This window comes from Bicyclus anynana, chromosome 3 (genome assembly GCF_947172395.1).
Source record: "Bicyclus anynana chromosome 3, ilBicAnyn1.1, whole genome shotgun sequence".
NCBI classification, from domain to species: domain Eukaryota; kingdom Metazoa; phylum Arthropoda; class Insecta; order Lepidoptera; family Nymphalidae; genus Bicyclus; species Bicyclus anynana.
This window is the reverse complement of record NC_069085.1, coordinates 19,053,513-19,074,633: the sequence shown is the minus strand read 5'-3', so window position 1 is coordinate 19,074,633 and position 21,121 is coordinate 19,053,513. Positions and strand designations below refer to the sequence as shown.

General features: G+C 39.1%; 1 pseudogene; it reads right to left on the bottom strand.

The window, feature by feature from the left end:
• Nucleotides 1-324: 324 nt before the first annotated feature.
• Nucleotides 325-21,121, bottom strand: part of LOC112057802 (myosin-14-like) — a 28,237-nt pseudogene continuing 7,440 nt past the window's right edge.

The window sequence follows — 21,121 nt, the reverse complement described above, 5'->3', positions numbered from 1 at the left end:
ACACTTATTGTTTTCCTTCTAACATTATAAACTTTTACCACAAAATAGGGAAAAATCGTCATGTACTAGCAACATTACGCGGGTGGGAAGTGCGAAGAGTGCGGGATGTTGCTACAATTTTTGGACACACTGCGCGCTATATAATGACATCTAAACGTGGCTTCTGGTGTTTTTCTGTATTCTGAGCAGGTAACTAAAGCCGGATTTACATTACGACGCGACACGTCAGACAAATGTAAATCCGCCTTTACACAACTTCTGATGTAGTCATAGTTTGAGGAATTTATACGAGGAAAAATTGTTACACAATAAAAATACTATAAATTAATTATAACAATATTTAATAATTAAAACTTTATAATACTAGTAACAAAACCTTAAAGTAGACAAAAAACAATAGATACAACATTAAAAACGTAAAATGCAAATCAGACTTCAATATTAAGGTACATTGTATTGAGGCATAATATTCGACATTTCTTACAAAGTACTATCCTTGATCGAATAAATTATTATTTATCGCGTCGCTCTAGACAGGTCAGGATTCAGTCTTCTAAATGACGGGATTATCAATATTTAAAATTCCATTTTCTTGTTTGAGTGAAAAGTTTTAACTTTAGGAGTAGGCGTCACCACAATGGTGGAGAATGAACAAATTGGGTACCAGGGTATCCACATAGTACATTCTGAAGATTCATCTCAAGGTGGGCAGGGAAAATCATACAAATCTAGGAGCGCCCTGGAAATTCATAAAAGCAGCTCAGAGTTGGGTAGTTAGTGATCGTCAGTCATTTTCACCCAAGTTTAAATGCGAGTTGCATTGGAGCTGTGTGGTAAGTTCAAGGTAATCCTCATTCTAATACAAAGGAATACCTTCATAAATGCAAAAGATGCAGTGATTACTCTAGATAGTGTAGGATCCCATTTCCAGGGTCCTTGGTTACCTAGCAACGCCTCTGGTCCATCGCCGCAGAGTCCTAGCAGGCGCGTACTGCGTCTACCTGTGCGCGTCCCGGCCCGCGCGCGCCCAGCGCCGGTGCGAGTCTGCCAGCGCCTCGTGCGCGCGCTCCACTCGCTCCAGCAGCTCCTCCGTCAGCGACATTTCGCGCTGGAAAATAATATACCTATACCCAATGCGCCCCTGAGACCAATGATACCCAATGATAATTCCATCCTGTACTAATTATAAAGGGAAAATATTGATTGATTGCTTGTATGCATTGAATGTGTAGCCGCGCGAACCGCTGCGCCATGGAGGCCGTCTAAAGTGATGAGTGAATGAGTGAAATTGAAGTAAAGATAATAAAAATTTTAATAAAAAAAATACAACCTACTTCAAAACCTAAAAACGTACCCACTAAACTAAAAAGCGAAAAATAACATCATAATATGTTCTACCTGCTGATCAGTATGAAGGCGGTGCTAAGCCGGTGATGTATTAATTCAAGCCATGTGAGAATATCTTATAGATTTAGATTTTGCAGACAGTGTTGTTTCATGTGGTCCTGTCAGAAATGGCTTAAATTAAGACAACACCGGCTAAGCACCGCCTTCAGACTGAACAGCAGGTAGAACATATTATGATATTATTTTTCGCTTTTTAGTTTAGTGGGCTTTTTAGTTTATTTAGGTTAGGTTAGGTTAACCGTAAACCGTTAAGAGGTTCCCTTAATTGACCTTGGTCTTCATCATTAGACCCCTAATTACAGACACAACTCATCTAGGTAGAAAGTTCTCAAAATTCAAAATTCAAAATTCATTTATTTCAAGTAGGCTCAGTTTACAAGCACTTTTGACACGTCAGTTGACTATTTGTAAAGATTCTACCACCGGTTCGGAAGGCAGGTTCTGCTGAGAAGATACCGGCAAGAAACTCAACAGTTGCTCTTTTGAAAAAAGTCATACAGTATTACAATTTACATTTGATAACAATTAAATTACAATTTCTTATAGTTTTATTTCCTGTGTGAAGGTGGAAGCTGATCCAATGGCCTCCAAGCACCTTTGTCGTTAAGGAACTCATCAATAGTGTAGTAACCTCGACTAAGTAAATGTTTTTTAACACATTGCTTAAAGTTGTGCATTGGCAAGTCCATCACAGTCTTGGGGATCTTGTTATAGAAGAGTACACCCAAACCCACAAAAGATTTTTTAACTCTTTGGAGACGATATGCAGAAATAACTAACTTATGCCCGTGTCTAGTAAGACGTGGGTTTAGATCTCCTTTTCGTTTGTACAAATTAATATTTTGTCTTACATAAACTATACTGTTATATATATACTGACAGGCTACTGTTAAAATGCCTATTTCTTTAAACTTTTGACGAAGGGACTCGCGTGATTTTAGTTGATATATTGCTCGAATTGCTCTTTTTTGAAGTACAAATATAGAATGTATATCAGCAGCCTTGCCCCACAACAAAATACCGTAAGACATTACGCTGTGAAAGTACGCAAAATAAACAAGTCTAGCTGTATCAACATCAGTAAACTGTCTTATTTTTCTCACTGCAAAAGCAGCTGAGCTGAGTTTACCTGACAGTTTTTCTATATGAGCACCCCACTGAAGTTTAGAATCCAAGGTCACTCCCAGGAAAACTGTGGAATTCTCTATTTCTAGTGTTTCACCATTGATCATTATAGACTTATCTAATTTTATAACATTTGGTAATGAAAACTCAATACATTTAGTTTTCTTTGCATTTAAAAGTAAGTTGTTAACAGTGAACCAATGCGACACATGCGATATGGCACGGTTTACATCGTCGGAATTATCTTTACTTCTGTCACTCTTAAAAATTAGGGATGTGTCGTCAGCAAACAGTACTATCTCACAGATGCCGCTAACATGGTGTGGTAAATCGTTTATGTACACTAGGAATAGAAAAGGACCCAGAATTGAACCCTGTGGGACGCCCATTGTGTTAGAAAAACCGCGAGACTTTGAATCATTTATGCATACCTTTTGTGTTCTATCACTAAGATAAGAGGCGATGAGATCAAGTGCAACACTTTTTATGCCATAGTGGCTTAACTTAAGTAAAAGAATGTTATGGTCAACACAATCGAATGCTTTGGACAAATCACAAAATACACCAATAGCATTCTTAGCATTTTCCCATGCATCATATATATGTTTTAAAAGTTTAGCACCTGCATCAGTTGTACTGCGACCTTTAGTAAAACCATACTGTTCAGGGTGAAATAAATTATTTAAATTAAAATGACTTAAAAGTTGATTTAAAATGATTTTTTCAAAAACCTTACTAAGTGTTGGCAGTATTGTAATTGGTCTATAATTATTAACATCAGTTTTGTCACCTGATTTAAAAAGTGGTAACAGTTTGCCATGTTTCATTAGGTTCGGAAAGATACCCAAATCCACGCATTCATTAAAAATAATAGCTAAGTGGGGAGCAATTACATCAATTATATTAGATATTACTTTCACTGACATGCCCCACAGATCTCCGGTTCTTTTTAATTTTAACAAATTGAAAGATTTTTTAATGTCTGATACAGTTATGTGGTGAAATTCAAAAAGAACGTTGCACTCTTTAACATTGCCTCTTAATAGTCTCTGGGCTTCCGTAGCAGACGAATCTAGTGAATCAGTTAACAAGATAGGAACATTCTGGAAAAAATCTTCAAAGGCATTAACAACCTCGATATCAGTGTTTACCTTTTTGTCATTGACAATTAATTCAAAACTGATATCCCGCGGTTTGATTTTTCCTGATTCTCTATTAATTATATTCCAGGTGGTTTGTATCTTGTTCTCAGACTCAATTATTTTCTGTTTGATGTGTAACGATTTCGCAAGAATACAAACACGTTTGAAAATTTTTGAGTAACTTTTGACATAATCTAAATAAGTTCGCGTTTGAGTATATTGTTTTTGCTCGTACAACTCGTACAGTTTGTCTCTACTTTTGTAAATGCCTACAGTAGCCCATTCGCTAAACTTTAATTTTTGGCTAGCATTAATGCGTTTAAAGTTAAAAATTTTACTAAACTCTCTGTCTATTGTCTTGAAAAGTGTACCAAAGAGCATGTCTGGATGATTATTTTCAAATGCAAGACTTGGAATTTTAGAAATAATTGTGTTTTTGAATCGCTTTAATTTACTTTCAGTTATTGGCCTACACTTTACCCATTGATTGCTATTGGTTTTATTATTTAAGATAGTAATTATTTGACCACTATGATCAGAGCTTAATTTATTTATTATCTTCTTTCTCTCAAGCACACAATTATAAAATATATTATCCAGACAGGTACCTGAAGTTGCGGTTATCCTAGTAGGTTCGTTAAAAGCATGCATCAAATCAAAACATTTAAATAAGTTAAGAAATCTAACAGATTTTGAGTTTTCTGTTAGAATATCAACATTAAAATCGCCGCAAATCAGTATTTGTTTGGAAGATGTGCACAATCGCCTCATTACATCTTCCATTACCTCTTCAAATTGATCAAAGTCAGCAGGAGGGGGTCTGTACACGCATACTATAATAATTTGTTCCAACTCCACACAAGAAAGTTCAACAATGCATTCCACAGAAAGACGAACTATATCTTTTCTATCCTTACATTTTAAGTTATTATGTAAGAAAATTAAGGAGCCACCATGACCAGCCCTTCTGAAGAACACACTTGACAATGAATAATTATTAATATTAAGAACTGACAGCTGTGAGTTAGTGAGCCAATGCTCCGTAATACATAATATGTGTATATTGAATTTTTCTACAAATAGTTCAACTTCTAACTCCTTGCCGTTGATGCTCTGTATGTTTTGGTGTACAAGGTTAATGTTACAGTGCATCTCCGTTGTCGTATCTTCTAGTTTAAAAAATTTTCAATTGTAACAGTACCAGGATTGGTACTGCGGTCAGGTATAGAAATATTTGTACTATTAGTACAGGTTGTAAAAATGTCAAAAGACTGCGTTACAATACTTGTAACTGGATCGGTTAAATTACAATTAACAATTGAGACAGTACTATCATTCGTACTCTGGTCAATAGAAACATAACTACTATTATTACATGTCATATTAATGTCAATAGACTGTGTTACAACACTTGTAACTGACTCGTTTAAGTTGTAAGCCAACAGAGAGGCAACATGCTGCTTACATTTTTTTGGCAGATATAAATTATCTTTAGTCAACGAATAAGATGAGATAAACTTATTCATGTCAAAATAAAAAAATGCATCGCTGTGATGGTATGTCAAGTTGTATAACATAAGATTCAAGTTATGGATATGCTTATTTTCTTTAGCAATTGACTTAAGGTATGGAAATGCACATAATGTAAATTTACATTTGGTTCTATTATGTAATACCAAAAGCTTTTCAATACATTTTATAATTTGATGCCTTTTAATATTTGAACTGTTCCCTAACATCAAAATTACATTTGAGTAACCAACTACATTTTCTATACTTATGCTATTTATTAAATAACTAAAACTAGCCCCCGGAAAACATTTATTAGTCACTGAATGGTTTAAGTAATGGCTCATAATGGAGCCAAAATCCTTACCTAACTTATCAGAAATTATTAGAGTCTTTTTTTGAGCTTTGTCTGGCAAATTAAAACTATGTGAACTTAAATTATTATCTGAGATTGAAGGAATTGGAATAACATTATTATTACACTGCTCATTTTTGCCAATATATCCAGAAATAGACAAAACACTACAATCCTGGGTAACCGAAGGTACCTGATTTGAACATTGGCATTTGTTACTTAATGATTCAAAACGGGCCATATTGTATGTACCTAAGGCTAACAACTCTTCAGCCGCTATGATCTGATCATGGATCTGACTTTGAGACAACTCATATTTAGCAGTTATTTCCTGCAAGGAATTTTCCATTTGATTTAATTCATACTGTAAAATTTGTGTTTCATTTTCATATTTTTCCCTGGAATTTTCAAGTAAAGAACAGTAAGTGTTAACTTTTTTTACTAATAGTGACCGTTCTTTTCTTAAAGCAGGTTTTGTTTATTTGTGCTATGAAATTTAATTAGTTTTTGAGTCTTTTTGATTATTTTTTTAATTTTAATATATTTTTTAATTTTATTGTGGCTATTAAAGAAAGTATGTCTAGATTGTGGCATAGCTGAAGTTTTGGTTGCACATGGGCTGTCACAAGTCAGATCAATGCAAAGCATTGGCGCCGGGACTGATGTGGAAGAGGCAAGCAGTTCATTATACAGATTGTTTGTATTTTGTGTTTCAAAATGTTGTAATTGTGACTGAAGGTCATTAATCGTTTTGTGTGCACTGTTCAGTTCATCTTCCAACATTGATATTTTAGCCAGGGCTTCATCATAAGTCCGTATACACTGGTTGAATGTATCAACTGCTTCCTGAAGCTGGCTGCGCTCCTCCAAAACCATAGTGTGAGTGCTGTGTAGTTCGGCGAGCTCAGATTTTAATTGGGAGTTCTTAGCAATAATATTTCTCAGTTCCTCTTCATTATCATCTTGTTCCTTCATCAAATCAGAATTTAGTTGTTTCAGTGACTTGATTTCCAGTAGGGCATTCTTTAGCTGGAGTTGTTGTTCCATTGCCGCTGCCCGTCGAGTTAACATTGGACGAGCCATCATACAAGTGGTCCTGAAACACACCAATCAGAATAAATGTTAAAGAAGGAAAATAGATAACATAGGTATAATAAAGGAAGGAAAATGAAAATGAAAAAGAGATGGAAAATGTAAAAAAAAATGAGTAATAATAAAAATAAAAAATAAATGTTTAAAAGTCTATACGGAAGTTTAAGTCAAATAAATTTTAATTTAGTATTTCAAGTATATATTTGTATTTCACAGTTACCATGGAATGAAAGTGTAATTCAACACACAAAACATAAATATAATATAACTTATGTAGGTAGCTACTTTTGTTAAAGATTGCTTTTGGAAAATACAACTTATTCTCTTCAAGCAAGCAATTTTATAAGTGGAAACAATATATTAACTTTAAGTACTGTATTATAGCTCGTGGTATTATAGTGTAGTGTATGTTTTTGTTGTCTGAGACAGTATAAGTTTGCGTCGACTTTGCTTCCACTAACAGTCAAGCAAAGTGAGGAAACTTTTGTCTTTTCTGTGTGATGGGACGTATCTCGTGATTAACGAGAATGTAAAAGTGTAATTGTGCGATAAACCTTAAATAAAAGTATTGTATAAGGGCAAATAACAAAGAAAATAGAAGCAATACTCCCCCGGTAAACTCCTTTGTTCGTTGAGTTTCAAATTTTTCACCTGTCAACTTCTTGCAATTTTAGTTACGGCTACGTAAGCCAGAAATACTTTATTTTAACACTGTTATAGTTTAAGTCTATAAATAAATTAGCGTTATTTATGTTTTAAACGTTAAAAAGTAAAAAGAAACAATAAAAACTTAAATTATTAAAATTAATTTCTAGGAGCAGCTGATTTTACAACCAACAATACGAATCACCAGCTGATTTTACAACCAACAATACAACTCAACAATACGAATTAATCAAGGCCAAACACAAGGTAGTTATTGTAAACTGTTAAGGAGTACCCTTAATTGTCCTTGGTCTTCATCACCAAACCCCTAAATGACAGTCACAACCTATGTATGTGGAAAGTTCTCATTAATACAAATTAATCAAGCCCAAACACAAGGTAACTGCTGTAAATCGCCGAGGAGTTCCCTCGTCTGTTTTATGGCTCCATCATCAGATCGATTTTAAACTTCGATCGAAATTGTAGTGCTTAAAAGTACTAAATGGAAAAGTTTACGAACACACTAGACATCCATATAATTTTCGAGAGTTCCCCTCAATTTCTCCAGGATTCCATCATCAGATCTTGACATGATGGCAACCAAATGGGGACTATACCGTTTCAAACAAAAAAAGAATTTTTGAAATCGGTCCACGCGTCTATGAGTAATCGGTGTACATACATAAAAAAAAAAAAAAAATTACCGACCAATTTGAGAACCTCCTCCTTTTTGAAGTCGGTTAAAAAGAGTAAATGATGAGTTAATGTACGCGAATGTATATGTATACACTTGATACTCAAGTGGGACAACAAGGAGATGATGACATAAACACCGGCTCACATCGGGCGTGGGCGAGAGCTGGTCGCGGGGCAAGCTCGTGCCGGCGCTGGCGTGGCAGCGCGCGGGCTGCTGAGCGGACGACTCGCGCGTGGCCGGGCACTGGCAGCGCTGGAACATTCCATACTAAACATTCGCTACTTTGCAGCATTTGCACGTTGTAAAGTCAACATTTCTGTCCCCCTGTTTCGGGGTGAAACGTACATAGAGAGTACTTTGTCGGACCTGGGTGACGTTGTCGCATGGGTTTTTTGTCCCAAATGCTCAAGTTCTGGAAAGAGCAAAAAAACTGCAAGCGCGAGATGATATCAACTGTAATAAGGCGAAAAGTTGCGACTGACGAGTGACTCATTAGTATTCACTCACTTTTTCCGTCCGTGAGTATGTCTGTACAAAAATCTCTTGTACTGCTACTGGCTTTGATGGATTTGTTTATACGCGCCCTTATAACCTATAAGAGTACCCATATATGGTTGTAGTTTCCATATACGTATTTTTTTTACATTTGCAGAAATGTGAGCAAGACGACGATGACATTTAAAACCCTATGAATCTGATCTAGTATAGTTTTGAAGCTAGTGGTAGCTAGTACTTACAATATTTTCACAGAAAACTTTCTTCCTCAACAAACGCCTCGGCGGAGTGGGGGGTGAGGGGCTGCTAGTTATCTCGCTGCCACTCGTCCTGGCGTCCACTCTGTCGGACGCGCACCTGGCGTTCACTCTGTCGGACGCGCACCTGGCGTCCACTCGGTTGGACGCGCACCTGGAGCAGCCCGTCTCGTTCGTTCGCGGGATGCTGTGGTCGCTGTGTATCTCTTCCGCCGGCAGATATCTGGAGCAGCAGGGATCACTGTCACTGGTGGCGGGGCGCTCGGCGGCCGTGCTCTCGCATTGCAGTGTTTGTATTAACATCTTCTGCTGGTTAATCACTTCTTCTTGATCTCTGAAAAGAAAGATAATTTCATTTTGAGTATTTTTACATTAGAATGTAGAACTGTTTTATGTAAAGTAGTCCAAAAGTGAATAAAAGAGCTCCTCCAGCCGCCGCGCCGACAATATACGCACTTGTTCCGCTTCCGCTGGCGGTGCAGCCACAGCCGCACGCCGCACGCGGCGCGCCGCACCTCGCCGCACAGCGCCGCACTGCGCGCCTGCACCTCCTCCAGCCGGCTCTGCAGCTCCTCCGCCGTCCGAGCCTTCTCCCTGCGGGATAATATATTATAATATCTATTGTAGTATTCTTAGATGTTAACGCAGTGGATGCAACGACAACAATTAGGTACCTACGACCTCGTTTCTTTTTACAATAAGATACGTTGCTACTGTTAAAATAAGCCTGCGCCAGTGCCGCTGCTCGCGTACCTGTACCGGTCGGCCAGATGCCGACAGTGCTCCCGGGCGCGCCGCAGCTCGTCCTCCAGCGCGCGCAGGCGGCGGCGCGTGGCCGACAGCTGCTCGCGTACCTGTACCGGTCGGCCAGATGCCGACAGTGCTCCCGGGCGCGCCGCAGCTCGTCCTCCAGCGCGCGCAGGCGGCGGCGCGTGGCCGACAGCTGCTCGCGTACCTGTACCGGTCGGCCAAATGCCGACAGTGCTCCCGGGCGCGCCGCAGCTCGTCCTCCAGCGCGCGCAGGCGGCGGCGCGTGGCCGACAGCTGCTCGCGTACCTGTACCGGTCGGCCAGATGCCGACAGTGCTCCCGGGCGCGCCGCAGCTCGTCCTCCAGCGCGCGCAGGCGGCGGCGCGTGGCCGACAGCTGCTCGCGTACCTGTACCGGTCGGCCAGATGCCGACAGTGCTCCCGGGCGCGCCGCAGCTCGTCCTCCAGCGCGCGCAGGCGGCGGCGCGTGGCCGACAGCTGCTCGCGTACCTGTACCGGTCGGCCAAATGCCGACAGTGCTCCCGGGCGCGCCGCAGCTCGTCCTCCAGCGCGCGCAGGCGGCGGCGCGTGGCCGACAGCTGCTCGCGTACCTGTACCGGTCGGCCAGATGCCGACAGTGCTCCCGGGCGCGCCGCAGCTCGTCCTCCAGCGCGCGCAGGCGGCGGCGCGTGGCCGACAGCTGCTCGCGTACCTGTACCGGTCGGCCAGATGCCGACAGTGCTCCCGGGCGCGCCGCAGCTCGTCCTCCAGCGCGCGCAGGCGGCGGCGCGTGGCCGACAGCTGCTCGCGCCACTGCGCCACCTGCGCCGACAGCTGGGCCACCTCGTCGCGCACCTGCCCGCCCTGACACCAACCATACGAATGTGTTATAGCAAAACCATTTGATGATGTAACCAATTGTTTCATGTTGCCATTTCATCAAAAAGTTGGCCAAATTACGAAATCATTCATCATTATCTATTCTTTCATAAATACAAAGCTACATTATCACGTAGTTACATACGGGTTTTCAGTAGTTAGTACATGAACTAACTCACTTCCCTTGCCCTCACGTCCGCTGCGGCGAGCTCGTGGCGCAGCTGCTGCACGGTGGCCTGCAGCGCCTCGCACTGTCGCTGCGCGCTCAGCAGCTCCGACGACTTGTCCTTCAGTAACACTGTATCAAATCAGTTCAGTCAAATGAATGCGAAAAAGCATTTTCTTTCAACCACATCTCGAAAGCGTCAATCCGTTTGCAGTCTGCAGATTTGAGAGACCACGTCTCAGCCCCATAGAGAAAAATGGAGAAGACGAGTGTACGCACAAGTTTTATCTTTGTTTTACCGAGATGTTACGGTATTTCCAAGTTTTATGTAGCTGAGACATGGCACTCTTGGCTATCCCAATCCTTTCTTTTTTAAGCGACTTCAAAAAAAAGGAAATTCCACGTTTGACCTTTTTTAACTGAACCCTTTATTGGCAGCGTGTCGTACCAGAATTATCTAAAACAGTAGGTTTCCAAAGTAGGCAGGTAGGAATATGACAAATACCTTCCATCTGTTTGAGCTTGCAGTTGAGCCTGTCGCTCGTGTTGCTCTGGTCGCGCGAGCACTGCTCCAGCGACAGCAGCTGAGTGCGCATGCGTTGGAGCTGGTGGATGACAGGAAATACAACTTTTTAAATGAATATTACTTCGACCAGTGTTGCACCAACAATCTTCTAATATCCTATGACTTTCCAAAATGTAAGTACACGCGTTGCTTAACAAATATTAGACTGCTTTTTGTGAAAAACTCACGTAAGTTTATTAGTTAAATATTTAGTTTTACTTTTTTATTTTAGTGAAAAAATTTTGGCAATAAAAACGTTTAAAATGGCGGCATAAAGAATCCCTAACCTCGTTTTCTTTGTCTTGTATTTGTTCATGGTATCGTTGGTCTACATTTTCTTTATTTTCCAAAGCTTCTTCCAAGACATTAATCCTTTGCCGCAGCTCACCTATTTGTAACTGTAAAAAAGAAAAATAATCAACGTGTTTCTTAGTTCAACGAGTGAAGTGGAGAGAGAAGAGTTTTGATGACTTAGTTTTGTCTATTAAATAGGTATGTAGGTACGTACTCGAAACTAAGAGAATTCTAGTTTTACCTCCATTGAATCATTAATTGTTTTGAGCTTCATGTTTTCTTCTTCCAGTCCACAGGTACAATCAGTCTGTAAAGGAACAAATAAATGTATACCTATATCTGAAAATTCTTAAAACTCTCAAGCTTCAGTAATAACTTATGCACTTCAAAGTGGGTTATGTGCACTTCCTATAATCTCATACACATGCCGTTTATGGTCAAATATATTTTAGTATTAAATGCTTTCGTAAGAAGATATCTACTACTATAATGTTAGATAAAACGGCTCATAAAATATTTTATTAAATATTTTTTGATGGAAAAAATATTTAAAAATTTGTGTGAGTCAAGATATTCTGATCAATTGATATAGTAGGGGATTACCGTTTTAAGCACTTTTCTATCTAACTGTATCACACTTATTTTATACCCAAAAGTTGAAGTGAGCTTGTCATTCTTTCCGCAACTACTGAACCGATTTGACTGAAATTTGAAATGGAGACATTATATCCTGAGAAATTAACATAGCCTTGGCTACTTTTAATCTTGGAAGAATACATCTCGCAGGATTCGTGTGTGGATTCACACGAACGCAGTGCCAGGCGTCCTCTGGTAGCTAGTAAAGCGGACATTCCCCAAACAGCCAGAAGCCCAGAGTTTCCAACGTCAGCATGCAGTAGCGTTCGTGACGTACATGGAGCATGTCCCGCAGGCGCCGCAGCTGGCCGGCGATAGCGCGCAGGTCCTCCACCGCGTCGCCGCACTCCTCCTCGCGCTCCCACACGCCCTGCCCCAGTCAAACAACACTTGCATTATAAGCATCCCTTTATTACAACAAAGATCTACATACAAATAGATTAGCCAGTGAAAAACCAAGGTCACTGTTGTTATCAGCTGTCAGTGGCAAGATTACATGAAAGATGTTTACGGACAAAGTTGCGTATAAAACAGAGTTGACTTTTCCTTATTTATGTCAGGCAATTAAGTTTTCTGTTATTTGCAAAATTTGGGACAATTATCTTTACACGAAAACGGTTCGTCTACTTACTTAGCAATGTCTGTTTTCTTTCCAATCCAGACAACTCCTTGAATAACACTCATCTTTAGAATTACTATTTTGCCCGGAAATGTCATCGTTAGTAGTCACACACAGAATGTTAGTTTGTTCGATTAATCAATAGTCAATTTTGTACCGAATCATTGTTCTGCGAGCTGTTTAAAAAATTGTTGATCTCGGATTTCAAATTCTCCACCTCCAATGCAATGCTCTGAAACAAAAACACAATAAGGAAATGTGATTTGTACTTTGGTCAACTTAACATTAAGGAAACCACTACGTCTTAATATCCTATATTAATTTATCCAAGGTATCTACGAGTAGGAATGCTTGAGCCATCATCAGGTAGCTCTTAATGTTTTCTGAAATTACATAATCGCAATTGAAAATTAAAATACCTGCTACCTGCTTCTAACTGATACTCAGTGTAAAGAGCAGTTCTCAAATCTCTTGGGTAGAGAAAGTTTCTCAAACTGGATTTATTTTCATTATCTCCTCACCTGGCACCGTTCGAGGGAGCAACTCTGCGAATGCACGCCGCGCTGCAGACGGCTGATCTGCTCCGTCCGCTGGCGCTCCATCAGCCGCATGTCCAGGTAGGAGCGCCGCAGCAGCGTGATCAGCTCCTCTTGCTTAGCGGACTGACGCAGAAAACATACGACATTCTTTGGAGCTTCAGAAATTAAAACATCATTCATTCATCGAGGTTTTAAGTCCGCTTCGTAATTCCATATGATTATTTTGTGAGCTCGTTTTTACACCGTGCTTACTCCTGTCATCAATCAGCAGCATTGGGTTTTAGTCTGAAGGACGTAGTTACCTTAGAACTAAAACGTTTTCAATGCCTGTCGTTTGTACGTCCTTTAAGATGACATTCTGCTATAGTCGATGCATTGATTTTGTTATGAATTATCTATTATCAAAAAATTTTAATAAAAAAAATTCAACCGACTTCCAACTCAAAAACTAACTTTAACTAAAAAGCAAAAAATAACATCTTACCTATGTGCTACCTTCTGATCAGTTTGAAGCCGGTGCCAAGCCAGTGATGTTTTAATTAAATACGTTTAAACTACAAAATTTCTGTGGTTATTCCAGAAACAGCTTTAATTAAAACACGACACTGACTTGGCACCGCCTTCAAACTGATCAGAAGGTAGCACATAGGTAAGATGTTATTTTTTGCTTTTTAGTTAAAGTTAGTTTTTGAGTTGGAAGTCGGTTGAATTTTTTTTATTAAAATTTTTATTTTTTTATTTTTAGTGTTAGCATTCCCACTGCGTGTGTACAGTCACAACCTATCTAAGTGGAAAGTTCTTATCAATACAAAATTATCAAGTCCAAACACAAGGTAGCTACTGTGAGCCGTCGAGGAGTTCTCTTCACTGTGCTTCGTCATCATCACCAGACCCTTAATACATTCGCAATCCATCTAGGTGGAAAGTTCTCATCAATACAAATTTATCAAGTCCAAATACAAGGTAGCTACTGTGAACCGTAGAGGAGTTCTCTTCACTGTCCCTCGTCTTCATCATCAGACCCTTAATACAGTCACAATCCATCTAGGTGGAAAGTTCTCATGAATACAAATTTATCAAGTCCAAACACAAGGTAGCTACTGTGAACCGTCGAGGAGTTCTCTTCACTGTCCCTCGTCTTCATCACCAGACCCTTAATACAGTCACAACCTATATAGGTGGAAAGTACTCATCAATACAAATTAATCAAGCCTAAACAAAAGGTGATTGCTGTAAATCCTTGACGAGTTCCATCGTCTGTGTTTCGGCTCCATCATCAGACCAACTCCAAACCTTCATAAAGTTGTAGTGGTTTAAAATACCTTATGGAAACACTAATAAACGTACTAGCCCGTTCTACAACTTTCGAAAGTTCCCCTCAATTTCTCCAGGATGCCATCATCAGATCCTGACATGAAAAAAATGGGACCACCCTGGAAGTAAACCCTACAAAACAAAAAAAGAATTTTTAAAATCGGTCCATAATTGACGGAATTATCGCTGGACATACATAAAAAAAAAAAAAAAAAAAAAAAACATACATACAGCCGAACGTAGAACCTCCTCCTTTTTGGAAGTCGGTTAAAAAGTATAAAAAATTGTAGTAGTTATATATGAATTATTTACTTTAATTGATTTTAATAATTTGACAAACGATGTACTTACTTCGTAAAAACACTCTCGATACAGTTCTTGGATCACAGATAGATTGTCCTGCAGGGTGCTCACTAGTTTGTTGTCCACGCCCTATAATTACCCGCGACAATTGGAATTACATTACATACATTGTTTGATAGCGATGTTTTGTTAGTAAGCAATACATATTAAGTAGGTATAACTTTTTATTATTAAGTTAATTTTTATTTAAGACGTATTTAGTTAAGAATGTTGCATTTACTAACGCGACTATAAGTTATACCGCGACGATTAGACTTTAAAAATTAACTGCGTGATTATTATGACAATAAAATCAATGAAAATAACTTGAACTACGTGATTTGAGGTCTAATAAATTACTAGCAGACGCCCGCGACTTTGTCCGCGTGAAAATCTATGTAAATTTTCAACCCCTTTTTTACACCCTTCAGAACCGATTTTGAAAATGCTTTCACTGATAGAAAGCTAAGTTATTTGCGAGTGTTATAGGCAAGTTTTTTACTCCGTGTTCTTTCGGGAATAGGTACTATGTGGATGAAACCGCGGGACGTCTTTTAGCGGCATTTTTGCGTCTTTTAGAAATTTTGTATTATCTCCGAAACTATACGACTAATGAACATACTGTAAAAAGCAAATGTTATTCCTTTAATGATTTAAGTTTAGTTGTGTAAATAATGACGTTAATCTTAGTACATGATTTAAATAATTTATTAAAGTACAAAAGGTACCTACTATTTCTGCTAAAGCGCGTTCAATAAAACAAACAAACAAACTCTTCAGCTTTATAATATTAGTATTGACGTTGATAAACAAAACATAAAATTCGGGTTTATTATGATATTTCCTCCCTTTAAGTAAGCAACTTGTATGAATACGCGTTATAAACCGTAGGTGACGAGCACGTGTCACCAGCAAGTATAAAAATAGGGAACTCTAAATAGACACCCCCGCCCCCCGCACGTGTCTCACCTGCAGGTCCGCCGCCGCCGACGCGTCCATCACGTCGACGCGGCACTCGCACGAGAAACTGCGCGACATGCACACCTGAGAAACAAGCCCTATTTTCAACTAAAATCTGAAACTGTTCCTTTGATCATAATAGGTTAGCTGTAGCTTGGTAAGTTCGTTGATGACACTCCCAGGATATGCGGGCGACGGGAAGGTGGAAGACTGGTGGAAGGTGGAAGTGGGATGCATCAGTTGTGGGTTTATCTGTCATCGCCACCCCCTCCCCGCCCCCGCGGACCATCGGGAGTGTTATAGGCATTACAGTTTTTACACCCTTAAGTAGTTGATATTTGTTGGACGTGAAATAATATTTGGACTCCTCGCTACGGATTTGATTGATTGCAAATATGGAGTACCCTTCAAGCTTCCGTTATCCCTAATTCCCTACCACTTAGAACATGGATATCTTCAAGTCAGGAGCGAATAGGCACCTTCTAACTTCGTAGCTTCTATTGCTTAAGATTGTAATTGCTACCAAGCGCTCACCTATAGAAATAGTACAGGATATATATAGCCGCAAGTTCACATAAAAAGAATTGCAGATAGACGACCATATAGGGAACTAGCGATACAGATTGATCTATCAAACGGAAAAATAATTACATATTTTTGTTGATGATAAGAGACATCTTTTCTGTAACTGAAAACTTTAGAGGCGTCTGTAAATCAAGCAATCCTCACCGGTGTTTGCTGCGCCTGGTGAGCCTTCAGCGTGGGCTGCTGCTTGGCTGAGAGGGCGGCGATGCGCGCCTCGGCCAGCGAGAGGCTCTCCGCCTGCACCCGCACCGTCTCCTCCTTGTTCTTGAGCTGACAAAATATACAAATAATATAAGTACCCATGTAAAGGAAATGGGTTTTCAATAAAGTCAGGACATCCTCCATTTACGTCACGAGATGACGAGAATCCTTGAAAAGAAAAAGGGAGTAGAAATCATCTTGGCTTGAACTCAATGCTCCAACTCGATCCTTAGTGACTGAGATAAGGGAAGTCACAGAAGCAGATCGTAATCTAGGGAATTCCAGAGTCCTTGAGTTTTATATTTCAAGGTTCAAAATATAAAAAATCAGGTACCTAAATTATCCTCGCTGAAGACTATCTTATTCAAATACCTAACAATGTATTTACGTTCCACCCGCGACACCAAAACAAAACCAACAACACAGCCAACCACCGTCACCTGCCCGCCCGCGTATCCGGCAGGAGGAGGACTATATTATATTTATTTTGGCGGCAGACGCCAGCGGAAGTTGCCCAACACTTAAGCGGCCAATCGCCCCTCGATATTATAAGAACCATCATGTTCTATGGGATTATTGAACATTAATTTTGAAGCAGTTACTTTAAGGGCCAAGTGGATGTTGTACTTATATTTTCGTTTCATCCTAACATAAATTACTTGTGCTTCGTTATTTTTGTTCCGTTACTCAATATATCAGTCAAAGGATAATGTAGATTAACTCTCAATCAAAAATTTAAGCTTAAGTTACCTTAGCCCTATTTCCTACCATTGATGCTCAGAAACCAGAAATGATCCACCTTTATCTTAGCGCACTACTGCACTACATTAAGTGATGACAATTGAGCGCAAACATGTCGGTAAATAAAAAAAATCCATAACTATTCTCGCCGTATTTACAGTCTACATAATGATTCTTAATTTATAGTAATTTCAACTAATACTTTGTTGGTACTGACTGCAGTGCCTATTAAATGCAATACAAACAACTTGGAACAGAAAAATCGATGAACACTTTCAAATACTTACCTGCCCTTTGGTCTTCCTTCCCAATTATCTATCTGCTTTAACCATGCCTATCAATGTAACCGAGATAACATCTTACTATAAACAGCGCACAAGCTATAAATATCGGACGGCCATTGAGTGTAATCATTTTAATATGGATATAAATAGCTTACTATCTGCATAGTGGCCAGGAGCTTGTTCTGGAGGGAGAGCGCCCGCGCCGCCTCGCTCGCGCTGCTGTCGGCCACGCTGTGCGCTTCTAAGCTGCTTTCCTGTAACACAACCCTCATCAATATCTAACTACACATATAACTCTTTTAAGCAACGTTGACCCTATTACCGTCCTCTTGCTGTTCGATCCCAGGCTTTATTAGGTCATAGCTTCATTGTGTGTGAGATGTGTTAAAGGATGCCCTACAGTAGACGAGACACAGTTTTTAGTCGAGGACATTAAGATTAATTACAAACCTTAGGACGTAAGTTGAAAGTTAACTAGTTTCTTTAGAAAAAAATGCATGTAGACGAAGATCACTATTGCAAGTAGTGTGTTACTCTGTTGCACTGATGCAATTTAGCGAGATTTCAGAGAATGAACTTGCAAATGAACACAACGAATAAAATTTAATAAATAATCTCAGAGCACGAGTAAACTCTAAGGGAAACTGAGCTTTGGACTTGAGCACCCTAACCCAGCTTTGCAAATACAACAAAACAAGCATTTAAAATGGATTTCAGCTCCAAATCCCCATATTTTATAGAAGAAAGGCCTAATAGTGCAGTGTGCCAAATCAATTGTTTTGTTTACATGTTTAGTTAATTACCCTACTATTAAAAAAAACTGGACAGGCCTCAGTAAAACTCACTTTGGTGAAGTCACTGGTATCCGAGTCGCCGCACATCAAGAGTCCGTTGAACATCATACTGTCGTCGGCCGCGCACAAACAAACAACAACACGCTCTCAATGATGGTAAACAAAACCTACACACACGCAAATCACCCTCAATTAAACTGTCTTTTGAATAACTTGACTAGCCGTAAAATAGCTCTATAGTTTCTTTACTCTCTATCTTCTAGATTATGTCCCGATAGAGCTTTTGATATTTGAATTTTAAATTTTGATAGTTAAACTTCCCTTACCCAATGAGGGCAGTGGGATGTCACTTACTAGTATTTACAACCAATTTGTATTAGTCAGCAAAATAGGCAAAGTTTTACCCATCCAATGTTTTAGAGACTCAATACTTCTTTTGTATGACTAAATACAGAAAATTGGTAATCCAAGTCAGTTAACTTAAAAATGTCGTCTCTAGATAGGTATTTAACTACGAAAACTGAAATATCTATGAGATTCTCGGGAATCTCTCTATACTCGTAACGTGTAGTAAAGCTCAATGGACGTAAGCAACGCGTCGGCTCTACGTCCAGCGACCCACTGGGGTGCATCTCTGCACGCGCAAGTATTTTTAGCGTTTGTTTCATAAATAGTGTAGTTTGGGTTAGATGTGACGACGGGCCCTGTCCTACTTGTGTGGGATCTGTGACCTGGTGTCATGATCTTAAGATTCACATTCGAATATCCAAGTTAAAGGTAACAGAGGGTGGTCTTGTCAATGTTTAACTTATCAAGGTGCGGATGTTGACACTAATCGTCAATTTAATTTAGTTAATGAATAAATAGATTAGTATTTTTATGCTAGATAGATGTTGTTATCGTATCTGCAGAAAGGCAATGATGAATGAGGTCGCAAAGTAGAAAACTTTACCACAGGGGAAATCCCTAAATTTTGAAACAGATGACATTATTTTTCATTCATTGAATCAAATCAAATTCATCTATTTCAGTACTTTTATACGCACTTTTCGTCAATCAGTGAGATTCTAGTACGTTTGGAGAAAAACAAATTCTACCGAGAAAAGCCGACAAAAAGTCAGCAATCTTTTAAAATGTTTTCATAAGTCTTATTTTTAATAGAGCAGTTTTATTTCTATCGAAATACAAACAATTTTTACAGCTTTAAAAAAATTGTTATAATGTATAATCGCTATGATGATTCCATTTCGTAACTTTCAAACTTTTTGGCTGAAAGAGATAAACAAGAGTTTTGTAACGGCGGGAAGCATCGCGGAATGCGAGCGACACGTTTCGACACACTAACTCATTAACGGAAGGGCCACTATAATTAATACATGACAAATATAACCATGAATGGCACAATCCATTTAATAATCTAAAAATCAAAAATACGAATGTGTGTTGGACTACTTATTTGTTTCCACATTCACGCCTCAACCAATCACCGTGAGATTTGGCTTACACGTTTCCAAACGTACTGTTACAAAATAAATGGACAATCGTCTGGCATTTAATTAGTTTACAATATTGCAATCGAAGCCGCGGGCAAAAGCTAGCTAAAACAATAATTAATTGATTGTCGCTTAAATACGATGTAGGTAATTTTTGGTATTACGAATTGGTAATTGACTCTACAATCTAAAATTGTAATAGGTTTTTAACAAAACACATTCTTTATCAGTTGTCGCCTTAACAACAACAAAACTGATTTCGATGAAGATAGATAAAATTATGATAATACTAAGTAATATACAACTGAAAACAGAATTTAAAGGAAGAAACAAGCAAGATAACACAAAATAAAAATTATTATAGCGCTCTCAAAAAAGCTTTATGTTTTTATGAAGCTTTTCCCCCGTGTCGCTCACCCACAATTAGGTTATCGAACATGTAGCTACAGTGGAAAACAGGCCATATCACGGCTCGTAACTTTCACTCTGATATTTGTGAGCGAGCCAACTCGGAACGACGATATAAATCAACATTCGTAACATCGATGTCACGCATATTTCCGGAGTATTTGAAGATTTTGTTTTCTTTTATTATTAAGATGCGTGGAGTTTTTATTGCGTCAACATAATGCGTGTAGATTGGCGTTACAGTTTTATTCCTTAGGGTTAAAAGGATCCTGTGTCCGTCTCCAGGAAGTGGGTAAACATCTTGTAAGATGATATTGCCAATGTTTGGACTATATTTCTGTGGACACTAATGTCTACAGTTTATACTTACATTACTTTTAATTTCTTTTCTCCTGAGCCCGCTTTCATCGACACGTCGTTTGAATGTCGACTGCGCTAGTACGCGAGCATTATTTCTACGAGTAGCAATATTTGAGTTTTTATCAGCTATAGATTCTTCTGTATTGGGACTGAAACCTACTGAATTTTCTACCGATCCTTCTCTGTTACGAGATGCAGGAACACTTTGCTGTTTCAATTTATCACGACCGCATTCTACTGCTTCGATTAATATGAGAATTGATTGACCACTAGCATCATCCCTGTCTACTGCTTTGGCAATCGGTTTATTTGTATCCTGTTCTTCTACCGTTGTTGGTCTTAGTGATTCGCAGTCACAATTAAACTCATTTAATGAGTTATCTGTTAATAGTAATGGTGGCGAGGGCGGCTGCAGAAGACAAAAGATATTGTTCAGTAAAACTTAACTACTAATAATTTAAGTACTTAT